This window comes from Callorhinus ursinus, unplaced genomic scaffold (assembly GCF_003265705.2).
Source record: "Callorhinus ursinus isolate GAN/ISIS: 27379988/994484 unplaced genomic scaffold, GSC_fseal_2.0 scaffold21, whole genome shotgun sequence".
Taxonomy (NCBI): Eukaryota; Metazoa; Chordata; class Mammalia; order Carnivora; family Otariidae; genus Callorhinus; species Callorhinus ursinus.
The window spans coordinates 16,463,507-16,476,542 of record NW_027397083.1 but is presented as its reverse complement, the minus strand read 5'-3'; the positions used below and the strand labels follow the sequence as shown (position 1 = coordinate 16,476,542).

The 13,036-nt window shown below is 36.8% G+C and overlaps 1 protein-coding gene across 3 annotated transcripts in view; it reads right to left on the bottom strand.

Annotated features, from left to right (window-relative positions):
* Positions 1–13,036, bottom strand: part of CCDC73 (coiled-coil domain containing 73) — a 181,735-nt gene that overhangs the window by 167,397 nt on the left and 1,302 nt on the right. The window contains exons 2-3 of one of the 3 annotated variants that reach the window (XM_073904794.1): positions 7,675–7,777; positions 60–164 (exon numbers count right to left, since the gene is read on the bottom strand). The gene's annotated coding sequence lies outside the window, so the exon portion shown is untranslated. Of the gene's footprint in view, positions 1–59; positions 168–7,674; positions 7,778–13,036 lie in introns of all 3 variants that reach the window. The other 2 variants (XM_073904792.1, XM_073904793.1) reach the window with 2 other exon arrangements.

The following is a 13,036-nucleotide window of genomic DNA, read 5'->3' as shown; positions in this document are numbered from 1 at the left end:
AAAGAAAGAAAGAAAGAAAGAAAGAAAGAAAGAAAAAGAAAGAAAGAAAAGGGGGGCACCTGGGTGGCTCAGTTGGTTAAGTGTCCAACCCTTGATCTCAGCTCAGGTCTTGCCTCAGGGTCACGACTTCAAGCCCTGTGTTGGGCTCCACATCCAGATGGAGCCTACTTAAAAAAGAGAGAGAGAGAGAAAGGAAAGTAAGTATATATTGGGCTTTCCTCCAAAGTTATAATCTGCCAACATAAAGCTAGTTCTGACTTTGAGATTAAATAAATTCACCCATAGCTAAACATGAACATTTGTGTTTCTATTATTTTCCCTTTCCTAACCACTGCTTTTAATAGTAACACCTTTGATATCATACCTTTAGCAAGACCTATTCTTCCAAAAGGATGGAAAAAGTTTTCTAACATCTCTTTGTTTATTAAAAGACTGTGACTTGTGCTATTACCCTGTGTTGGTATGATTATTTTTTCTTTACTTGTATTTCTTTTTTTTTTTTTAGATTTTATTTATTTGCCAGAGAGAGGGAGCACAAGCAGGGGGAGCGGCAGGCAGAGAGAGAAACAGGCTCCCCGCTGAGCAGGGAGCCCGATGTGGGACTCCATCCCAGGACCCTGGGATCATAACCTGATCTGAAGGCAGACGCTTAGCGACTGAGCCACCCAGGCATCCCACTTTACTAGTATTTCTAAAAGGAGATGGCCCAGGGTGCCTGGGTGGCTCAGTCGGTGAAGTGTCTGCCTTCAGCTCAGGTCATGGTCCTGGGGTCCTTGGATCGAGTCCCACATCGGGCTCCCTGATCAGTGGGGAGCCTGCTTCTCCCTCTCCCTCTGCTGCTCCCCCTGCTTGTGTTCTCTCTCTCTCTCTCTCAAATAAATAAATAAAATCTTATAAATAAATAAATAGCCTGTGTGTTTCCCTCTGGTTCCTGGTTGGGATCCCTACAGAACTTACTGCCTTTGCTCTGAAACCCATCATCTCCCACCTCTCCACTGCCTCATCTTCTTAAAAACACATGGACCTACATGCCCCCCCCCATCCCCCGGATACATCTGTAGTTTCCTTGGACAATCCAGCCCTCTTAGGTCTCTACTTTTACACATCATGTGCTCTCTGCATGGAAACTCCTTCTGGAGTGGAGCTGGCAATGGATATGAAAAGGGATTGATGACTATATCTTGAAGACAGTTCTAAACAGACTTGTTAATGAATTCGATATGGAGTAGCAAAGAAGAAAAGAATCAAGGATGCCTACTGTCTGACTTTAATAACTTAACAGATGACACTGCTGTTTTTCAAGTTTGGAAAGACCAGTGTGGGGGAAGACCAAGTTTAACATGGTAAACTGGGGCTATGAGACATCAAGTGGAGATATCAAGTACAGATATTAGTCTGGAGTGAGATAATATGTATCTGGAGCACAAAGGAAAGATTTGTGCCAGAGTTATAAATCTGGGGGTTGTCGGCACATAAACAATATTTAAAACCCTGGAAATGAACACAATCACCTAGGGAGGAACTATTTCCAAAGAGTGCTCAATATGTGTTAGTTAGGAACAGGTTGTACTATAATTTGTTTAACAAATCCCCTTTCTTTCTTTCTTTTTTTTTATGTGTTCCCAATGTTTTGTGTAACTCATGAGTAATTTTTATATCCTCCACAAGTATTTACAATAATTTTTTTCTAATAGAAACCAGCTTTTCAAAAAAAAACCTAACTCAGAATAGGTTTTGTGACCCAAAGTCAAAGCAGAAGAAATAAATTTGAACAGTAAAAGAAGGAATAAGGGAGCGGGGGTGTCAAGGCTAAGTGCTGTGTGGACAAGAGTTGGAGAGATGAGAATTCTTGGTCAGCACTGCAGAGGAGGTAGAAATGTCTAAGAGTAATCTACCAAGTTTGCTGAGCATTTTTCAATTAACAGAAACAAACATAAACACTCTTCCATCTTGCCTACATAATCTTTAGTAAACTTCAACATAGCTAACTAAATGCACTGAATTCTCTACAGTGAATTAAATGCTGAGTCCTGCCTCAGGTGGGATGGTTTCAAGAGGAGCAACTGTACAGCCAGTATCTGGGCTACATTTGTTTTTGTTTTTTAAATGGCAATGCAATGAACACTTTTAGAACTACATCTTTACATATGCTCAGGATTATTTTTTTGGCATAATTCTAGATACTGGATTAAAAAGAATGGACCATTTTTTAAGGCTTTTTTTTAAGATTTTATTTATTTATTTGACAGAGAGAGAGACAGCAAGAGAGGGAACACAAGCAGGGGGAGTGGGAGAGGGAGAGGGACAAGCAGACTTCCCACTGAGCAGGGAGTCTGATGCAGGGCTCGATCCCAGGATCCTGGGATCATGACTGGAGCTGAAGGCAGATGCTTAATGACTGGCCACCCAGGCACCCCTAAGGCTTTTTTTTTAAGGCTTTTTTGTACATGTTGCCAGACTACCCTCCAGAGAAGTTGAATTAATGTATCACCAACATAATATTAGAGTGTTCATTTCCTCTCACCTAATCTTTCTCAAATTAATCAGAAAAAGTGGTAGCTCCTTGTTTTAATATGGCACCATCTTGACCCATTAAATTTTTTAATATGACCCTAAGTGGTCTCCTTGTTTCTAATTTTTTTCCACATCAGTTATTCTCTATGTCTCTGCCAGATTATTCTTCTTACACTAGGCTTCCTATGACACTATTCCCTGTTCAAAAATCTTCAATGACTCCTCACTATCTACTGAAGTAAACACAAACTCTTCAGTCTGTCATTTAAGACACACTGCAATATGGCCTAGTCACATATTTCCAATCTTATTCTAACCTCCACTCTCCTGCACTTACCCTACAATCCAGTTAAAATCATATGGTAGTCATTATTCTCCAGAACATGACCCATAATTCCTCATCTCCATGTCATAATAGTCCAGTGATGAAAACTCTTATCATGAGTGCTTCAAATCTCCCCTCCCCTGCCTTTAGCAGATCCTGCTAATTAATCATCATACTCTTTCCCACTGACCTGGGACGCAATGTCTCAATACAGCGCTGCAGACAACCACTACCTTGAACCGGAATTGGCACGTGAGGTACAGCTAACTCGCCATCCCTCTAATGGTCCTTTCACCTAGTTGGCCTTCACCCCAGTTCTTCTTGAATTGGTTGCCATATATTAAAGTTCACTTCAAATGTTTCCTCTCCTACAAAGCCTTTCTTGATTCCACTCTCCACCTCCAATTCTCTAGGCACATTACATGGCTCTTGTATGTCTTACTTCATTCCACCTTGTTTTGTTACTCGTGTGCTGTTTTCTACCCATTTTGAACCATCTGTGTCTTAAGACAATACATAAAGAGTTCAGGTTCTAGAACCAGAATGTCTGAGCTCAAATCCTGGATCTGTCCCAACCAGCTTGAACACTTTAGCAAGTTTAACATCTGCAAGTTGCAGTGCCCTCATCTGTAAAATGGACATAATATTTGAACCTACTAAAGAAAGCTGTGGGAATTCAAGGAGATATTGTAAGTCACGTGCTTAGCTAAGTGGCCCACCATATTAAGCTTTCAGAAATGTTACATACTTCTCAAAAAGTTAAACATAGAGTTACCATATGACTTAGCAACTCTACTCCCAGATGTAGACCCAAGAGAATTGGAAACGTGTTCACGCATGAACACAGATACATGAATGTTCATAGCAGCATTATTCACAATAGTCAAAAAATGGAAGCGACCCAAATTTCCATCAACTGATGAATAAACAGAATGTGGTATATCTGCATACTGGGATATTACTCAGCCATGAAAAGGAGTGAAGTGCTGATACATGAAAACATAATGCTAAGTGAAAAGTCAGTCACGAAAGCCCACATACTGGGGCGTCTGACTGTTGGTTTCAGCTCAGGTTTGTGATCTCAGGGTCATTAGATGGAGCCCCAAGTCAGGCTTCGCACTCAGCATGGAGTCAGCTTGAGATTCTCTCTCCCTCTCCCACTACCTCTGCCCTGCCTCCAGCTTATGCGTGTATGCACTCTCTCCCTCTCTCTCCAATAAATTTTTTTAAAAAGACCATATACTGTATGGTTCCATTTATATTAAATGTCCAGAAGAGGCAAATCTATGAAGACAGAAATAAATTAGTGGTTGCCAGGGGTGAGGGAAGGGGAAAGAGGGAATAACGGCTAGCGGGTATGGGGCTGCTTTTTGGAATGATGAAAATGGTCTACAACCAGGTAATGGTGAGGGTTTGTTTGCCCAATATTGTAAATATACTAAAACTCATTGAATTGTACATTTTAAAATGGTTAAAATGATTCAATTTGTGTAAATTTTTAAATTTTATATGTTATGTCAATTTTATCTCATTAAAAAAGTGTTATATTACTACTCAACTTTGTATCCCATAGAGTGCCTAAGGAGATATCATTAAGAAAATTATTTTCTTTAAAAAAAAGAAAATTATTTTCTTTTAAAGGAAAAGATATTTAATCTGGCCTTAAATGCAAAGATGAAACAATATGAGTAACTTCTATAAATTATAGTGACTGCAGTTTGCATGCAGAACAAACCATAGGTAAATGGTAACTTATTGCTCTGTAGAAATTCCAGTAGACTAGGTCAAACTAAAACAAAACGGTTCTAACAATCTTGGCATTACACTTGGCTAAAATACAATCTAACAAAAAATATTAATAGGGAACTCAAGAAAGAAGAACTATAAAAAAATTGAGTATATTTAAAAAAAAGGTTAATTAAAACAAAAGGCTATTTTAAACCATTTTCTAAATGTTAATATCTACCGCCCACAATGGGAAATTATGGTCTGGCTTGTCATTTCCCATTATGTATATGTATATGTAGATGAGCATATACATTTTTAAACTTTTCTAGAGATTAATTTGACAACATGTATAATAGACATATATTTACAGCTAGAAAAAGGTCTAAAATAATGTACCCCAAGTATTACACTTGGAAGTAAAATTAGGGATTCTCCCCCTTGCCCTTATCCCCTACATTCTTCTACAGTAAATGTAAGTATTGCTTTTGTAATAGAAAATAATAAAAGTATTTCTTAACCAGTTTACTTTGTTGAAGCCAGCTTAATATTTTTAAAACTTTTATGAATAAACTAAAATTTTAATGAACTTGTTACTGATATATCTAGAAAATGATAAATAGGTAAAATATAGAAATCACTGAGGAGACATTAGATCTGCAATTAGAGAATGATTTATGAGATATTATCTTTACAAAAAAGCAAGCAAAAGTGTAATAGTTAGGTCAATGAAAATGGATGATTTAATAATCTCTCGTAATGTTTAAGGACAGAATCTCTACATTTATTAAAATGAATTGCTAAATTGCCTTCTAAAATGGTTATTCCCCTAGTGAGCAGAGAATACCCTTCTTACCACACCCTTCTCGGTACTGATGTAAACAGCAAAAAAAAAAAAAGAGTCTCATTTTACTTCCCACCTCTTTGATTATTAGTGAAACTGAATGTTTTCTAAGGCTTATTTATTGGCTATTCGTATTTCTTCTTTGGAATATTGTCTATTCATGTGTTGTATGTTTTTTAAGTAATCTTTTTCCTTGTTCATTTGTTATGATATTTTAAAAAGTAAAGATCTTAACTCTTTATCTGGCATATATGTTTTAAATATTTTTCCCAGTTTGTCATTTCCTTTCAACTTTAACAGTCTTATAATGTGTAAAAATATTTTATTTTTATTAGGTCAAATATATTAATTTTTTTCTTTCTTATTTTTGCTTGGCTTTTATTCTTAAAGAGTCCTTCTCAGGGTGCCTGGGTGGCTCAGTTGGTTAAGTGTCCGCCTTCCGCTCAGGTCATGATTCTCTGGTCCTGGGATTGAGTCCCGCATCAGGGTTCCCTGCTCAGAAGGATGTCTGCTTCTCCCTCTGCCCCTCCCCTCCCCCACTTGTACTTATTCTCTCTCTCTCTCAAATAAGTAAATAAAATCTTTAAAAAGAGAGAGTCCTTTTCAACTCTAGAAGTAGGTGTTATCCACCTACATGTTCTTCTAATTCTTTTATGGGGCAATTTTTTTCATTTTATTCTTAAAGCCATCCGGAGTTTATTTGGGAGTAAGATGTGAGAGAGGCAACTAACTTTTAAAAACACATTTTTAATACAACAAAATTTCCCGTGACATAAGCATTTAAACAGTTCTTCAGAGTTCATTTAAAAAGGACTAGGTTCTGTAGAAACTTATTTTAACAGTATTCTTTTGGAAAAGGTGTCTTTTTACTAATTAACTTCTATATTACTTGGATGTTTTACAAAAGGTATGTATTGCTTTGCTGTTAAATATATGGAAATTTATTTTCTTCATTGCATGAGAGTTTGATGCCATATGTCAGAGTCAGATCTTGAACTTCACCTTTTTATGACTAAAAGAACAAAAGAAACACTTCATGATTCATAGGGCGTGAATCATAAGTGCTAGATGATTAAGTGAAATTCTAATACCAGTGGGGTGAAGTGGAAATCCTACTGGGTAGAAACCAGAAATCCTAGTTTCAATGCTCCCCTGGATTCACTTACTAAATTTCTTTAGACAAATTTCTTAAAATTTCTGTACCTGTTTGCCAACTCATTAAACAAAGATCTTAAGTTGTCAAAAAAGACGAGCTTATTAAAGTACTAAAGGGAACTTGAAATAAAAATCTTCATGGACAGTGTTAACAATTCTAGTCACCCAGGAACTCAGGAAACCTAAAATGTTTCCTTAATTAATAAGTCTTCTCTCAAGGGCTCAGCTATGATTTCAGTGTGCATAAATTCTCAGAGGCCCATTGAAGGGGATGGATCATCAGAGGTGAACATTTTGGGAATAACAGACATTTCATGTTACTGCTGATGAGACTGAAATAATATTGTATTTTAAGAAACCTAACCTTCTTAAAAAAAAAAAAAAGAAAGAAAGAAACCTAACCTTCTTTTCAATTTCTTCTACTTCTCTTTTAACATATTTCAGCTTTTTGAGATGCCAATCATATATATATACACAAATGCTCATAAACAGATGTATACACCATAAATTTAGGTTTACTAACATTCACACAAATTTGTGTATAATAATATGGATGTAGGTAACCACATGCTTGCTCACAAGCATATCTTCAAGTTTATTTTTAGCATGTTGATGAAAAGAACTAATAAAATCGGCAATAAGCAAATCTGGTAAGATGATTGGAGACTTCTGAGTCCACAATTGGTAAAGAGCTCTCTGCCTAATGTTATCTAGGCCCCCAGAAAACCAATGAAAAGGAGGATCTATTTATTACTTCATTCAACAAATATTAATTGAGCATCTGCCAGGCACTATGCTAGGCACTGAGGAAAACTATTAGGTTGAACCACATGAAATTGCTGATATTCAAGCATATTTTTTATTCACAACAACAGTAATTTCATATGGTTCAACCTGAGAAAGTTACAGAAATTCCTTCAAGAGGGAAAAAAATAAGAGAGTTGAAAATTATGAGAAAAACAAATTTTTTCCACAATAACAACTTAGAAGAAATAAGAGAGAATGAAAGAAAAAAGATATCACTGGGGAATGGGAAAAGGGAACATACAGACAAAAACAGAAGTGAATGGTAACACCATACACAAAGATAAACTCAAAATGGATGAAAGACCTCAATGTGAGACAGGAATCCATCAAAATCCTAGAGGAGAACATTGGCAGTAACCTCTTTGACATTGGCCACAGCAACTTCTTTCAAGATACAGCTCCAAAGGCTAGTGAAACAAAAGCAAAAATGAACTTTTAGGACTTCATCAAGATAAAAAGCTTCTGCACAGCAAAGGAAACAGTCAGCAAAACAATGAGGCAACCCACAGAATGGGAGAAGATATTTGCAAATGACACTACAGATAAAGGGCTGGTATCCAAGATCTATAAAAAACTTCTCAAACTCAACACCCAAAAAACAAATAATCAAGTCAAAAAATGGGCAGAAGACATGAACAGACACTTCTCCAAAGAAGACACACAAATGGCTAACAGACACATGAAAAAATGTTCATCATCATTAGCCATCAGGGAAATTCAAATCAAAACCACATTGAGATACCACCTTATGCCAGTTAGAATGGCAAAAATTGACAAGGCAAGAAGCAACAAATGCTGGAGAGGTTGTAGAGAAAGGGGAACCCTCTTACACTGTTGGTGGGAATGCAAGTTGCTACAGCCACTTTGGAAAACAGTGTGAGGTGCCTCAAAAAATTAAAAATAGAGCTACCCTAATGACCCAGCAATTGCACTACTCATTATTTACTCCAAAGACACAGATATAGTGAAAAGAAGGGCCATATGCACCCCAATGTTCATAGCAGCAATGTTTGCAATATCCAAACTGTGGAAAGAGCCGAGATGCCGTTCAACAGATGAATGGATAAAGAAGACGTGGTCCATATATACAATGGAATATCACTCAGCCATCAGAAAGGATGAATACCCAACTTTTACATCAACATGGATGGGACTGGAGGAGATTATGCTAAGTGAAATAAGTCAAGCCGAGAAAGTCAATTACCATATGGTTTCACTTATTTGTGGAACATAAGGAATAGCACGGAGGACATTAGAAGGAAGGGAAAAATGAAGGGGGGGGAATCAGAGGGAGAGATGAACCATGACAGACTATGGACTCTAAGAAACAATCTGAGGGTTTTAGAGGGGAGGGGGTGGGGGGATGGGTTAGCCCGGTGATGGGTATTAAGGAGGGTATGTACTGCATGGAGTACTGGGTGTTATATGAAAACAATGAATCGTGGATCACTACATCAAAAACTAATGATGTATTGTATGGTGACTAACATAAATAAAATAAAATAAAATAAAATAAAATAAAATAAAATAGAAGAGAAGAGAATGGTAAAAACGTACAACAGTAAAAACTAATATAAATTCTTTTTCTATTTTTTTTACTGAGGTGTAATTGACATACAACATTATATTAGTTTCAGACTACACATAATGATTCAGTATTTGTATACATTGTAAAATAACTACCACAGTAAATCTAATTACTATCCATCATGATACATAGTTACAAAAAATTTTTTTCCTCTGATGAGAACTCCTAAACCCTACTCTCTTAGCAAATGTCAAATATGAAATACAGTATTCACTATAGTCACCGTGCTGTACAGAACACCCCGTGATGTAATGGGGATGTTTGTACCTTTTGACTCCCTTTACCCATTCAACCACCTCTCACGCCTTGCCTCTAGCAACCACCAGTCTGTTCTCTGTATCTATGAGCTTGGGGGGGGGGTTTGTTTGTTTGAAAAATGAATACATTCTTAATAATTAATTTAAATCATCCAGTGTGTATTGAGCATCCAACACCGTATAGATAATTTCATGAAAGGCACAGTATGTGCCTCAGAAAAAAAAAAAAGAAAATATGGTTCTCCTTAAAAAGGAAAGATAGACCAAAGTGCCCCATGTTCTTAAATCCTAAATTCTGAGGGGGGAAAAAATGAAAAAAATATTGAGGTGATAAGAGAGCTATAACAGAGGAAACCGTAGTAGAAATATAAAACTATATACAAATTCAGTACAAATCTGAGAAAAAGATAGTAATGTTGGAAAGAAATAAAACAGGAGTTCTGATAATAATAAAAAAAGATTCAGCAGCAATGTCACCTGATAACAAAAAAATAAAAAGTATAAATCAAGTTATGAGAATAGAGAGGCCAATAAAAGTAAATCAAATGGTGTAGTATCTCTTTTGCCACATAGAAAATTATATTAATTTCCCATTTTGTATAACTACGGGTGAACAAATTATAAAATACCTAACTTGGGTATACAGCCAAATTCTAAAATTTACAGTTTAACATGATTAATTTATTTTTAAGTATCATAAATTATATAAAAGCAAGTCATGCAAGACTATTTAGAATGGGAAAGAATAATTAGAAGATTACTTAAATAGAGGCACATAGCTGGCTCAGTGAGTGGAGCATGCAACTCTTGTTCTCAGGGTTGTGGATTTGAGCCCCATGTTGGGTGTAGAGATTATTTAAAAATAAAAATTTTTTAAAAATTGCTTAAATAAAGCCCCATTTACCCTTCTATTATTAAAGATGTTCAAAGAACCATAGGATTTTAGTGTAAGAAGAAATCTTAGAGTTCATTCAGGCCAAACCCTCAACGTCTCAGAAGAGGCAGAAAGTTCAGAGAGGAGATTTGTTCAAAGTTATCAAGCGGGAGAAGAATGAATTTGTTCATTCTTTCAACCACTTAGCAGTCAGGAAAGCCTGCTATGGGTCGGGGGGGGGGGGGCTGTACAGAGAGCAGTGTATCTTGTTCCCGGCTCTCAAGGACCTGTCAGAGTGGCAGTGGTCAGGGTGGTTATTAAAGCCCCTAGTGCACATCAGTAAATGAAATAATACTTTAAAATCCACATTTTATATGTCAAAACTCAGTTATTGAGAACTCTCATTTGAAAGCTTCAAGCTGGGGTGGTACATAAAATAACAAAAGAGGGGCGCCTGGGTGGCTCAGTCGTTAAGCATCTGTCTTTGGCTCAGGTCATGATCCCCGGGTCCTGGGATCGAGTCCTGCATCGGGCTCTCTGCTCAGCAGGGAGTCTGCTTCTCCCTCTCCCTCTGCCTGCCACTCCACCTGCTTGTGTGCACTCTCTCTCTCAAATAAATAAATAAATAAATAAATAAATAAATAAATAAATAAAATCTTTTAAAAAATTAAACCTTGTGTGTGAAATAATCTGTGTTTAGTTATAACATCATGATTATCTGAACAGGGGTTTACAAAAAAAGAGGCAAAAAAAATTGTTTATCAGTCAGAAAGTAAGATTATGATGATAAACTGAGTCTGATAAGTGAAAGAATTATAATTGTAAAAATGCTGAAGTCTGAACAAAAAAGAGTGAGAGTTTTGTGACCAACTGTGACACAGGTCCCTGTCACAGGCACCTGAGGGCAGCTTGGAAGCACACTGATTCCGGTTTGGCTATGCCCTTTTAGGACTATAAGAATTACTGGCATGACATACAGCTCTGATTACTACCCACAGCATGACGCAGAACCAGATGACCATGAAATTGGATTACCTTTCACGCTGCTCTTGATTTTTATTTAATTTTGTTATTAATCATTGTTCTTAAATGATAGAGTTAAATGTGAGCTGTAGTCAAAAGTTCCTTTAGAGGGTTTTAAGTAAATGCTTAAAATTAAATCTTTAGTCCTTTTGCCTCTTTGTTGAATCTGAACATACCTGCACTTGGATATATAATCAACTTTGAACAGGAGGAGTCTTTCATTTTCCACCTACTGATTTTACTGGGACAAATTAAAACAGCAAACAATTGCTGTTGAAATGTCAAGGCTAAAATGTCACAGAAACATCAAGTTCAGTAAAGTTGTAGCTGCTGCTCGGAGTAGGCTGACACAATCAGTGTGTCTTTAAGGATGTGGATGTGACCTTACACTGCAAAGCTTCATGGCCGCAACCTTCACATTTCCTGTCACAGTCCTTGAGTCAGTCCTCAAGCCCACACAGTAAAGTGAGTTTCCATTTCATTCTTGAGTTCACACAGGTAAATGGGTGGGTATATGCTTAAACTCAGAGATGCATTATCACAGTAATCCGAGTCCATTCATCTCATTGCTCTGACTTTTTTTTTCTTATTTCTTTTGAAATCAAAAAATGCTTTACCTACTGCCCTCCATTGCTTGTTAATAACTCAGAAAAGCACTGGTAAGAGTCAAGAGCCAGGCGACAACTTGGCCAATGACTGTTCAAGACCTTTTACTTCTTCATGCTTCAGTATCCCTCTTCGCAAAATGAGAATGATAATATCTGGCCCAATTCCACAGATGGCCAGAGTAAAAGCACTTAAAATTCTTTGGAAGAAAAGCATAAGAATACTGTGACTTCAAAAAGCAAATGGCAAAAAATAAGAAAATGAACACAGCAAGTAAATAACAGAAGAAATTGTCAGTTGTGGACAATGTTGTTACTAGTATTCTCTTTTCTTTCTTGTTATCTAATCTCAAAATATCTTGTAATTCTATCGTGGCTGAAGTTTGTGTGCATACTGCCAAATGCTATAATATTCTTTAGGATCCAATATTACAGGGAAACATACAGGGATGGAATTCACCACTGAGAAACACTTTCATTTCTGTATCTGACTCCCCTCTCAGACTATAAACTCTGATATTTGATGAGAGCACAAAGCCTCATTTGTTTTGGTCCAAATAGCCAGATATGTGGGTGGATGCCTTCTACCAAGGAATGTCACCAGAGTTCACATCTGCTTATTCCACAATATGAGGCATCTGACCATTTGCCTCTCCCAATATAGTGTGAAGCACTTTTCCTACATGAAAATAAATTGCTTCCATCCAAAAAAATGTATTGAGCATGAGCAACATAAAAGGCGCTTTGCTAGGTACCATGGAAGATGTAAAGATGAATAAATCAGTTCTTGCCCTTATGAGGACTTTATAGGCCCACATTCTTAGATATAGATTTAGATTAAATTCTCTTCCAAAACAGAGACCGTGGTGTTTATCTTTGTGTCCTCAGGGCTTAGTGATGTAGTTTGTCTAAATGAATGAATAAGCAGAAGAATGGGTGTTCTAATAAAGATGTTTCCTGTTCTAGGATGTCAAACACAAGAAATCATTTCTAGTCTTTTCTCCTTCTGATCCCAGTTGCTTAAAAACAACAAAAGGATTGAAGGGGAGAAGAAGGATCTATCATAGAAACAAGCTAAGGACAAGGTGGACAAATGGAAACCAAGGAGGAAGAGATTGGGAGAAGGGAAAAGAAAGAGCACTATCTTTAAGGAATCAATGAAGACAAAATTTCTGCAGAAAGCTTAGGAAGAATTCACTTAATTCTAAATAGTTAGAATAAAATAGGCAATAGCCTTTGTGGGAGAAAAAAGAATTGGGTGGAAACTGAATTAAACACTAGAAAGGGGGGAAAATGTTTCCTCTGATTTCCTGCAAGTG